We start from the raw sequence: 13,299 nt of genomic DNA on the forward strand, positions 1-13,299 counted from the left end.
ACATCTACAAGAGAAAAATGTGCATTGAGCTAAACACATTTCCTTGAATTTGTTATTTATTACAGTGGCTTTTGATTTTTTATATTTGTGTAATGAAAGCATCTATTTTGTTATTTCTTTTTAATGGAGGCTCCACGCCTAGGGCTTGAACTCATGACCCTGAGCTCTAAATCCTGAGATCAAGACCTGAGTTGAAATCAAGAATCAGATGCTTAACCAAGTGAGTCACCCAGGGTCCCCAAAAAACGTCTCCTTTAAAGAAACATTTGGATATTTGTGATGCAAATGTTTCAGATTCCTACCTTAATAGTAGAAGGTTACTTTGGGATCTCTTCTACCCAATGTTAAAATATTGCTATAAACTCTGATTTAATGGTAAGTGACCTGACTCTCTTTGGGGATAATCCTTATCCTGCCGTAGTCTACTAATATTTACCTGGAGTGTCCATGCTCTTCAGATGTTTTCTGTACATTGAAAATCAGTCCCTCACCTCTTCAAAAATCCACCTAAAACTTTTTTTACCTCCTTCAGAAAACCATGCATGATGAGTTCTGATTCTGATTATGCTACTGCTATCAATTAAGAACTGCTATGTTCATTTTAACCTCTGTTGATATGTATTTGTTGACTTAAAATGTGCTTCTTGGCCTTGTTATTTAATGACTATGGTAGTCAGTCTCCACGATGGACCCAAATATCCTTCTTTGTGATATTCATGACACTGTTACTACCCTTCCACAGTGAATAGGGTTAAGTTGGATAACCAACTGGATATTGTGGAAATGACAGGAAGTGACTTTTGAAGCTAGGTCATGAAAGACATTGAACTTTCTTTTGCTCTCTTAAATCACACAGTCTGAGAGAAACTGCCTGGCACGTGAGGAAAATCAAGAAGTCCTGTGAAGAGGTTTATGTGGTGAGGAACTGAGGCTTCCTGCCAACATCCACGTGAGAAAGCCATCTTGGAGGAAGATCTCCCAGTCCCAGGCAAGCTTCAGATGATGGTAGCTCAAGATGACATCGTGACTACAACTTATGAGATACTGAGAGCTAGAACTTAACCCAGTTAAGCTGCTGTCGATTTCCTGCAGCAACTGTAAGACAATGAATGTACATTGTTTTAAGCTACTAAATTTTACTGTATTGTGTTATGCACAATAAATAAGGTAATAATCAATTGTGTTCTAACATTTAAGCTATTTCAGGTCATAAAATTTGCTATTTGTTTCCCTTTTTTTTTGCACAAATCTTCCAGGCATAGAGGATATACAATATATCTATATTCTTATCTGTGCATAATAGATACACCAGATTCAAGACAAATGTGGTAGAGAAATGGTGGCCTTACCACTATAATTTGGTGTCATAGAATTTTTCTCTGTACATATTGATGATAGGGACCACAGTTTACTCATCTTTGTATTTAGTAATCTGAACAGGATGAGCAGGTACTATAAAATTTTTTTCATTCCTATGATAAATTCTCAGTAGTGGAATAACTCCCTGATAGCTAGCAAAGTATCCAATTTTTCTTGGTCTCAAGCCTTCACATTAGGTAATAGTCTATTGCAGTTTTAGTAAACTCTGTAAAATCATTTTCAATCTCTCTATTTCTCTATCCTCCCCTCCTTCCTTTTTCAAATAACATGCTGAGGATGGAATGGAGAAGAGTTTTATGAATACTTTTATTATTCAGTAATAGCTTTAGGAGTTTAATACATATATGCCTTTCCTCCCTTATTCAAAGTAGGGATAATCTTTTCTTTTGAAAGAAAGCCTAAGAGAATCGCCTTCATTTTTAAAATTGACTTCTGATTATAATTAACCAATCAAAAATCTATCTGAAGGTAATCAATGGGGAATTGAGGTATAGAAATAAAAATCGTGTTGACTGAAGAACAGATGAATTAGAGGGTTTTAATTTATAGCAATTTATGGTTTATGATCAACAGTGATACCCATGTTGCAAATATTAGAGTTGTCTTCATCCATGTAAAAAAGTTTTATTACAGTAGTCCCAAGTTATCCCCAGGTTCGCTTTCTTTTCTTTTTTTTTCAGATTTTTTAAAATTTAAATTCTATTTGCCAACATATAGTAGAACACCCAGTGCTCATCACATCACGTGCCTTCCTTAATGCCTGTTACTCAGCTACCCCATCCCTCTCACCCACCTCCCCTTCTGCAACCCTCAGTTTGTTTCCCAGAGTCCGGAGTCTTTCATGGTTTGTCTTCTTCTCTAATTTTTCCCCACTCAGCTTCCCTCCCCTAACCTATGGTCCTTCTCACTATTTCTTATATTCCATATATGCATGAAATCTTATGATAATTATCTTTCTCTGATTGACATATTTCACTCAGCAGAATACCTTCCACTTCTACTCACATTGATGTAAATGGTAAATATTCATCATTTCTGATGGCTGAGTAATATTCCAGTGTGCATATATACCATATCTTCTTTATCCATTCGCTTTCTGAGGTATCAGTTACTGGCAGTCGCTGCCTAGAAGTAGATGATCCTCCTTCTGACATTGTCAAGTCAATAGTAGTCTAAGGCTACCTAAAAATACTTCTGTAATTCACCTTACTTTATCTCATCACGTAGGCATTTTATCATCCAAGAAGGTACTTTTAGAGATACAGAGAAAGAGAGACACATTTACATACCTTTTATTATGGTATATTATGGTATTTTGTTATAATTGTTCTGATTTATTATTACTGTTGCTAATCTCTTACTGTGCCTAATTTATAAATTAAACTTTATCATATATATACATATAAACATAGTATATTGAGAGTTTAGGTACTATTCATGGCGTCAGGCATTCACTGGGGGTCTTAGAATATATCCCTCATAGATAAGGGTGGGGGCTACTGTATTTAGAAGGTATATCATTTAGTGATCTCCAAAGAAACAAGTAGAAGACGTATATATGCATGTATATATAAAGAGATTTATTTCAAGGAATTGGCTCATGCTATGGTGGAGGATAGCAACTTTGACATCTCTAAGATAGGCCTAAAATCTGAAAACATCAAGAGCTGATGGTGCAGTCTTTGGAAATTTCTCTTCTTCAAAAGAGCCTCAGTGCTTTCTTTTAAAGCCTTTCAACTGATTGGGCAGGCCCACCCACATTATGGGGAATAATCTTCCTTAAAGTCAGCTGACTGCAAATGCTAACCACATGTGTAAAATAGCTTCACAGCAATACTTAGTGTTTCATTGAATAACTGGGTACTATAGCCTAGTCAAGGTGACACATAAAACCAGTATGAATTTAGAATAAGACATACAGCTCCCATAATAGTAGGAATTATAAATTTCCCAAACAAGATATGATAGGAAACAAAGAGTTCTGCAAACAAAGAAGTCACCTATACAATGATTTTGTTGTTGTTGTTGGAGAATTAAAATACTTTTTAATTAATGAACTGGTCTAATTGGCACTGTACCTGAAAAAAAATGTAATGTCTTCGAAGATTTTGAACTTTTAATATTAAACGTCATCTATTTCTCAAAATAAAATGATCAAGGGCCTCCGCACATAATCTGAAGTGAAAAGAAGAAAGTTGATGCTTGCACAGTTCCAATAACACCCACATTTTTTTCTTCTTATCTGCTGCGGATTCTCCACTGGTGAAAAGCTTTGGCTTAATTTTAATCAGAAACAGCTGTTTCAGGCAGATTCTCAGAGTTCAAAGACATTGTGTACACAATTATAAAAACTTTCATTTTCAGACAACCGGAGTAAACCAATCTAAGTGTAGCATGCCTAGGGATTCAAGTTACATCCTTGTGTTTTATTTAAGAATGTACCTAATATAATGCTTCCTAGCAGCTAAGGAAACAACTCTGTCACTTCTCAAGGCCTGGAAAAACCAGTGTCAGGTCCCTGGGGAGGCTGCCTTTTGTCATCTCTCCAGATATGCATATTACTTATCTCAGGGCAGAGATATTTACACTACCTCCAAACAAATGCTTATCTTTACCACTAGCAACGTTAATAATAAAAACCACCCATAGTTACTGACTCAATTAGATGTTTTAAAGTAAAATTCTTGGCTACCTGCCCTTTCAATAGGCTGCCAAAAGGTACTAGAGTTTCTGACTTCTAACATTTCCAAAACACTTAAAATCCAACTGAGAATTCTAAGCACTTGCCCTTCTGGGATGTGAATGTTTGTCACCTGCTGGGCTGACATGTTGTCACTTAGCTTCTATCTTTTATTGAGACAGAGGTGCCCTATGGGTTAGGTATTTCTGAAAAGAGTGAATCAATCCTAAAGTAAACACAGGTAAAGGCAATATTTTTATATTAGATTCTCTGCTGAAATACAAAAAAAATTTAGATATGCATAATACACTTTTGATAAGTCAACAAACATTGGAACTTCTTTGATAATCTATTTTAGAAAAAAATGTTCAAAATTCTGGGTGGAAACACGGCTATTTTTGTTCTTCAAAAACGTAATATTAATGACCATTGATAAAAGACTGAAAATGACTGGGTTCTAGGCTTGGTGCTGCCACCGATTAGTCAGGAATCCTGAGAAGGATATTTTATCTCTCCAGGCCTTGGTGTCTTCCCCTGCAAAACAGAGAAGGAGGACTGTAGCAGCTGCTCTGAGACTCCTGGGATTCATGGGTCAGTAAAATTAAAAACAAAAGTTGACATGGGGCTACCAACTCTAAATTTTCTTTGTTTCTTTCTTTGTTAATTTTTTCTTTCTTCTTCTGCTAAATAAGAGCATTTTAAAAATGCAAAGTTCTATTCTCATTTTATTAAAGAAGAATTTGATGCCAAGAAATAGGAACAACACAATCTCAGAATAATATCAGTCTTTTAAGTAGAATAAATCTAGATTAGATAAAAAATGGCTACATCGTCTTCATTTATCTCTTTTATCCATAGACTTGTAAAAGTTTCACAAAAGCCTAGCACATGCTCTCCAAGAGTGTTTTAAAATTACCAGTGAAAATGATCCCCAAGATTTACTCTCCCTCTCACTCATAACCTAAAATGCAAAACTGGAGTCTATAATCTTAGAATCATATCATTAAGTCGTCATTTCCTTGTTGGTTTATTTTTTCTTTTCACCTATTTACAATCTATTTTCCAACATAAAAACTTTATCTTACCTAAATTCTGACATAAGGGCATATTTCTATTCCTACAGATAAACATTCAGCAATTTCTCTTCTCTATGTAGTTATATATATTTGTGTGGGATGATACTAGTTCTATACTCTATACCCTTCTTCATCAGGTCATTATCAGAGTGTATGAAGCGTAGTAAATATATTCAAGAAGGGCTGGTGAGATTCTCCACTATAGATATTGTGTTTGACCTTGGGAATGCCATGATTTGTTCTCCACATATAGCTATATAAATAATCTATCTGACATATGAAGAAATTGTATGCTTTTCCTAAGAGCATTTTATAGGCAAATAAAATCTAGGGTTTTTTTTTTCAGATTAAAAATTTTTAGGGGTGCCTGTGTGGCTCAGTCAGCTTAGTGTCTGACTTTTGGTTTTTGGTTCAGGTCATGAACTCATCAGTCTTGGGACTGAATCTCCCATCAGGCTCCATGCTGAGCAGGGAGTCTGCTTAAAGATTCTCTCCCTCTGCTCCTCCCCACCTGTATGTGTGTGTGTGTGTGTGTGTGTGTATGAGTGCACACACATTCTCTCTCTTAAATAGATATATAAATCTTTTAAGAAAGAATTTTTAGAGAAAATATATTTACATTTTCTTGCTCTCTTAAAAGACCAGCATGCAAACTTAACTTATTTTTTATATTGAGGCCCTGCTATAGTGACTTTGCCATTGAAGTGAACAGTATAGTTTTGTTCCCACACATACCGACCATAATTAACATTCTATATACGAAATATTGTACTATATTGCAAGCATTATTTGGTGTGATCTTTATAATGACCATTGTAGGAGGTAGAAATCTTTGGGATTGACTGTTTTGCCAACCACAATTACTGAGATTTTAAAAACAGGGAGTTCAAGTGAAATAATTAAACAAGGAGGTAAAAAAGCCAGATTTGAACACAGATTTTCCTATTCAGAGCTCCTTACTGACCATTGATCCACTCACAACTTCTATGGTTCTGTCCTTCTGAAACATTCCTGTCTCATGTATCTTCCACTACTGTAACATCATGGCAACACACACACTTAGAACTTGTAATGCATAGCCAGATCCAAACCAGAAAATCAAGGCTCTTAGAATTAGGATGCAAATAAGCAAAAAGCTTTAGGTGAGTTCTGAGAGTTTTTTTCTGCACATATAGTTTATGATTTTAATGGTTGGATTTTATGACATTTTGTGCATCTTTTTAGAGACATCCTGCTTATATTCAGATTTTTGTCCATGTAAGAACACTCTTTCTATGAAAGAACAAGTGATGTGGTTCTGCATATGATATAAATTTAGTGCTTATGCTTTTTATTTGACAGTTTATTGTTTTATGTATCTTCTACTCATCTAGCAATATTCTATAACTATATTGTACCATATTGTTTCTTCCCTAAAGTGTAAGAGAGTGAGCTCCTCAAAATGGTCCCTCTATCTTTTGCTTATTTCTGTATGATACCAATACTTAACTTATGGTATTCTCATACAAAAAGTAATGATAATCATGAGAACTGTGATGTGATTTATAATAAAAAAATAACTATTTGGTCATCCCTATTTCTGGCAGAGCTCTTAAAACCCTTGGCATTTCCTAAGTGAGGAGAGCAATACAGGTGTCTTTTGTTATGTTGATGAGATATTATGTTGATGAGTTTTGGACCCCACCTAAGGATGGAGGCTGGTTGCTGGGGAACCAGCCTCATGATTGGACAGTTGGAAATTTCAGTTCCACCTCCCTGATTTCTGGGGTGGAGAAAAGGGCTGAAGGTTAAATTAGTCTCTGATGGCTAAGGATTTATCAATCATGTCTATATAATGACGCCTCCATAAAAACCAGAAAAAGAACTGGGTTCAGAGAGCTTCCAGGTTGGTGAACACATGTAGATACAAGGAAAGCTGGGCACTCAGAAAGAACATGCCCTTTCCTGATATATTGTCCTGTGCATCTCTCCCATCTGGCTATTACTGAGTTATATCCTTTTATAATAAATGGGTGACCTACAAAAAAATGGGTGACCTAGTAAGTAAAATGAGTATTCATCTCTCTGAGTTCTATGAGCCACTCTAGCTAATTAATTGAACCCAGGGAGGGGATTGTTGAAAGTGCCAGTCTATAGCCAGTTGGTCAGAAGCACAGGTGATGAAGTGAGTAGTCTTGTGGGACTGAGTCCTTAACTTGTAGAAAATGATACTTCCAAGTATCATATCCAAGAAATGATATCTCCCAAGTAGATAGTGTCAGAATTGAGTTGAACTATACCGCACCCAGCTGATATCAGAGAACTGCTTGGTGGTGTGGAGACAAAACCACACTTTGGAATTGGAGTCAAAATCATTAGCAACTCAAAGAAAAACTATATGTCATAAATTAAAGTTACTTTAATAATTGCATGGGCCAGGTTCTCTTGGAAACAGATTCTTGGATGGAAATCCTGCAGGTGCTCTAGGTGAGTTCTCATTATAGCAGCACTTAGAGAGTTAGAAGTTGGAGTGGGCTCGGAGAGAAGCTGAAGACCTACAAGAGAATCACAATAGAGACCTCAGCCAACCCCATCAAGAGCTCTGAATATGGGATTGCACTTTGGAGATATTCCAAATTGGGGTGGAAAGCTAGGCCTTTATACCCCTTCATCAACTGTCATCGGATGCAGGCTCTCCTTGGAAGAGACATAATCTTGAAGAGGTAGTTCCATTCAACAGAGAGAGATCCCTGAGAGGACTCAGCTGAGAGCCATCAATGGGCAATGATCCTGGCAGCTAAGGGGTTGAGTACTTTGGTCTGGAATGAGAATCTATACTTACTGACTCAATCACATCTTTCAAAGGAAAATCTTGGCTACTTGCCCTTTGTTTAGGCTGCCAAAAGATATTAGAGTTTCTAACTTCTGTTGACACAAGATCTTTTATAAATATATTTTGGTTTGCAGCCTAAAGTGCTTATATCTATTACCTTCTTCAGACTAAGTTATTTATTTATCTTACATTCAACAAATATCTAAAAAATAACTAATGAGTATTCATTAAGCTCTAGGCTGGGTGATGGGAATTCAGTGGCGTATGTGACGGGCAAGTTCCTGCCCTCATGGAAGTTACATTTTTGGGAGGAAGATAGGCAATGAACCACTTATTAATTCATTTAATACTGAATTAAGATTCTCCTATTTTGGTAGATCCCACTCTAAGTACTGAAGAAATCACAATGATTAAGAAAAAAATAAAGACCCTGCTTTCAGAGATCTAACATATTAGTGGGAGAGATGGAGAATTTACAAGTGAGAAAATAAAAGAATAGGATTATTTCAGATAGTGATCAGTGCCATGGAGAAAAAAAATAATTAGCAAAATGATGGAAAGTGGCAAATCATAGAGAAAGATCAAGAAGGGCACCTGTCTAAACAAGTGGCATTTGAGATAAGATTTGAATGATGAGTGCAAATCCTCATGTGAAGGCAAGGAGGACATGTGTTCAAGCATGGACAATTAGTGAATCCCCTGGGGGAACAGGAAGAAAACCAACAGAAGAATGGCTGGTCAGAAAGGAGGAAGGTAGATGATGAGATTAGAGAAGTGGTCAGGCTTTACAGGTTATGGTAAAGAGTTTGCATCTTCCTCTGAGTTTGGGAAACCACTGAAGGATTTTAAATAGGTACATGAGGAATGTGACTTAAGTTTTTTGAAAAGATCATTATGACTTCATGAAAAAAAATTCAATATGTGAGAATAGATGCAGAAGCAGGTCCTTCAATTAGAGAGGTCTTCAGTAGCCTAAAGCAGTGATGTTGGTAACTAGGTAGCATAATAACAGTGGAGATGAACATCAATGGTCATTTCCTGAATACATTTTGGAGGTAAAGGTGACTGGCTGATAGGGTGTCAGAGCGAGGAAAAGAGAAGAATAAAGGATGATTTCATTTTCATTGGATCAAATACCGTACACACAAATGAATGAGATAAATAAAAGTGGTAAGGGGACTATGAGGACGATGTGATGGGGAGTGACGGGAGAGACTTTATTCTGTGGAGATAGCATGGTCACTAAAGGCCCTTTGCAAAGGTAAACTTTGAGGAGAGATCTGAGAGGCATGAGAACGAATTGGCCAGGTAAAGATATAGTGCAGTGGTGTGAATAGTCCAAGGGGAAAAGTCCTGACACCATAACAAAGGCTTGGTATAAACAGGAGCCCTTTATGGCTGGATCACAGGGAGAGAGGGGAAATGCTGAGAGATATGGTTGGACAGAACCATAAAAAAGCTACTCACTATGTTGTCCTAATCCTGTATGTAAATCGCCAAGTTCATTGATTAGATTAAAAGGTTGTGAGTGGGAACTGGAAGAAGACCAGTGTGGCTGGGGGCAGAGTAAAGTTTTTATAACTCCCAGTATTTGGCAAAGCGGGATTGTTTTACCACTCACTTCCTAAGGCCACTTAGAGATCTTTAATGTGCTTCAAAATTCCATACGCCTGAGTAAATGAAAAATTCATTTGTGACTGTTGGTTTTAAATTTAGAAATAATTTTTGGCAGGTTTACTAACAATAATAATATAGAACACATGTAAGGTTCAAATGCTCTCTATTTTCCATATTTTTGTAAGACAACACAGACATCATTACCCTCATTTTATCAATGAGTTAAAATGAGTCATGGAGCACTTCAGTGGACTTGGCCAAAATAAATTCCCAATTAATGGAGGAATTAGGATTAAAATTCAGGTCCTTCTTTACTTAGTAAAGATTTTTTTCTAGTAGACCTTTTAATTTTGTAAATGATGAATCATCACAGAGAACAATGTTTAGCAGAATAAAATTTTGGACTTAGTATGAACAAGACTACAGAGGGAAGCAGCAGAGAACAGCATCTGTGCAGTAAGAAATGCCTAAAGGAAAGCCTTATTCTCCCATTTCTAGTCTTTTCCCTTTCCTAGAAAATTCAGATTTTTCTAAGATCAAGAAAAAAATTAAACTGCTGGTGTCTCACTCACACCTACTTTATAACTGGGAGGCTGGTCCTTATATTAATTTTTTTCCTTTTTATACTTCTTTCCATTTTAACAGTATAGATTTTGGATTTGTTAAAAAAAAGTTTAGATCTTCTGGAGAGAAGGCACAGCAGCACCCATGTATTCTGCACAGGGTACAGTACACTGTGTGAATACATGGCAAATGCATTCACAAGGTAATTTAGTTTTCTTTAACACAAGCAATTATAAAAGGACAGTGGCTACTTCTTGTTGGTTTATTAGCTAATAAATTCCTGTCTAAAGAGTACAAAAGCATCACACCTGATGTTGAGTTTCAACATGTGCAAGCAGGTGCTTGAGCGTTCGGAAACTCATATTAATCATAAATTGTGGCTGACTTGATAAAAAAGAGTGCAGAGGTAGATCAAAGCATGTGCCAACTATGAACCTTTTACTTCTCTTGAAATAAATCTTTGAAAATTTTTGAAATTTAATTGAATAGTTCTGCACACTTCTGCTATAAGAGCATTAGATCTTCGTGTATTATTTGGTCCTTCTGGTAATGAAGGGGTTGAGACCCTTACTTCAAAGTAATCCAATGCCTTGAGAAAACATTATTTGTTCCTATATTAGAAAAGCAGCTAGACTCTTCTCAATAGTCTAGTTATTTATATATATATTATTTATATATTATATATGAATATTATATATTATTTATATATATTTAATTATAAATATGTTATTTATGTAAATATATATATATATATATATATATATATATATATATATATATATATAGGTTCTTCTGCAGTCTAAGCTTTGGGGACATGAGTAGATAGTAGGTAATTGTGTTTCCCTTTAAGTTCCTTAATGTTTCCATCTGAAACAAAAGACTCTATTCCTTCTTCATCTTGATAATCAATTAACTATTTTTTTAAAAAAGATTTTTATTTATTTATTCGTGAGAGACAGAAAGAGAGAGAGAGAGAGAGGCAGAGACACAGGCAGAGGGAGAAGCAGGCTCCTTGCAGGGAGCCTGACGTGGGACTTGATTCCAGGACTCCAGGATCACGCCCCAGGCCGAAGGCAGGCGCTAAACCGCTGAGCCACCCAGAGATCCCCTCAATTAACTATTTACTATTAGATAGAAGAATCTCAGATTAATAATAGCCAAAAAGAGATTAACCAGAAGATTTAGTTCTGAAACTGAATTTTAATAGCAGAGGTAGAAAAGCTAGGTGTATGTTTAAAATATTTTGATTCTAGTAATCTGAAATATTAATAATAATCAGATTATTATTATTAAGTAGCATACAGTCATATATTTTAATGTCTATTTGATGTGGTTGAAGCAAACTCTAAGATGAAAGCAAACAACCTTCCATTTCTTTGTTCTCTTCTCAAAACCTTCTTCCTTGATCACAGTTACTCATCTGACACTCATCTATACTGGGCATCCCAAAAAGACATGTTTGAAAAAGTCTTTTTTGGCAGAGAGTATAAAACTTCACATGCTGTTTATCTTATGCCCCCTCCCTTGCTCTACTTTACAAGTGGTAAAATTACACTGCATGTTTTGTTATCCCCAAACCGTGAAAACTGTCTGTTGAACTGAACATTTTTTTATATCAGAGAGAAATAAACTTTTATTTTCAAGCTGGGTTGTTTTTTGGGGGGTTGTAGGGGAGAAAGATCAAATATAGGTAAGCTGAGTAACAATAAAGAAGCAATTCTCTTTCTGCTCACATCTTTCTGTTGCATCCTATGTGCATTTCACATGCATTTGTACTTCTTTACCACTCCTTGCTTTGAACTGAAATACTTTGAATAATTCTTTTTTTTTTCAAATAGCTATCTCAAAATACACTTTATAAAATGTAGAAATGAGCCTTACTGCACTGCAGACATTCTAGGAAATAGTCTGGAACCTCACTAAGAATATTGTCAGAATGGGAGAGGGATTTGTTCTAGGCGTGACATGAAATGCAAAAATTCAATTTCTTGCACAAACTTAAAACCAAAACATCGTATAACCTTTCTGTGTTTTGGACCCAACATGTCTCTGTCTATTTGGATAAAAGCTATTGGATGCACATTTTTTGGTGGACTGTCAACAGTGAAGCATGAAAACAGATGTGTTTCTGCTATTTGCATTATTAGGGAAATAAAAGCAGCTGTGCTGGACTTGTGTGCGAGGGAAGCGCTTGGTGAGGCCTTCACACTCTGGGGGTTGGAAATTCTGGCAGTATAGACCAGGATCTGCATCGTGACCATCTTCAAACAAGGCCACTGGAGACAATTCACTCCTTTCTGGAAGTGTTAGTTCAGTTTTTCTGGTTCTGTGTGGGAACACACGCTAATGCTAGGAATGCTAGGTAAAGTTATCATGGGCTTAATTTGCATAAAAACAGTAAGAAAGTTATTTCAGAACTGGACATTGTCAGCATTTGAGAGTCTATCATTTAAAATAGTGAAGGTAGCTCATCGCCTTCGGGGGTGGCAAGTACAAACCACAATAGCGCTTCAGTATAGCTTTTTCTAGACACAACACACGCAGTGGGAAAGAAACCCAGCATGTTTGGGGAAAGAAAAATAAAGTATAAAAACAGAGTCTTTTATGCACTAGCAGACCTGACAGTAACCAGATGGTAGTTCTTTGCACTGAATTGGTGGTTTAGTGCAGAAGGGCTATTTTGGGTCCAGTTTGGAAAATTTGTCACAGAAGTTCGTTTGTCTCAAACTTTCTCTTCCTTCTCGAGGAGTCTGGTGTTTGTGTCTGTGTGTGTGTGTTTGCGAGTGTGTGTGTGTGAGGGGGAGGGACTTATGTATGTGCTTATGCACTCAGCGCACCTTTATAGAGAGCAGAAGCCATCCCATGGCAATGAGAAAGAGACAACATGTAAGAATGGTAAAACTGGGTTTCTCTGCGTTGATCTGAAGTTTGAACTGACGCTTTATTGGTGATCATGGGAAGAAAAGATTAAAGAGGAGACACTGATGAGAGGACAGTGACACATTTAACTCCATACAAATTTTCTAAGCACTGCATTCACTGATAGTATCTTGAGAAATTTTCTTGAGGAGAGGAATCCGATCAAGAAAGAGCATGACTTGAAGGGACACAGATAATGAGACAAATCACCAAATTTAAGAAAGTATACCTTGTGCTTTAAAATAAAAATG

This window comes from Nyctereutes procyonoides, unplaced genomic scaffold (assembly GCF_905146905.1).
Source record: "Nyctereutes procyonoides isolate TBG_1078 unplaced genomic scaffold, NYPRO_anot_genome, whole genome shotgun sequence".
NCBI lineage: Eukaryota > Metazoa > Chordata > Mammalia > Carnivora > Canidae > Nyctereutes > Nyctereutes procyonoides.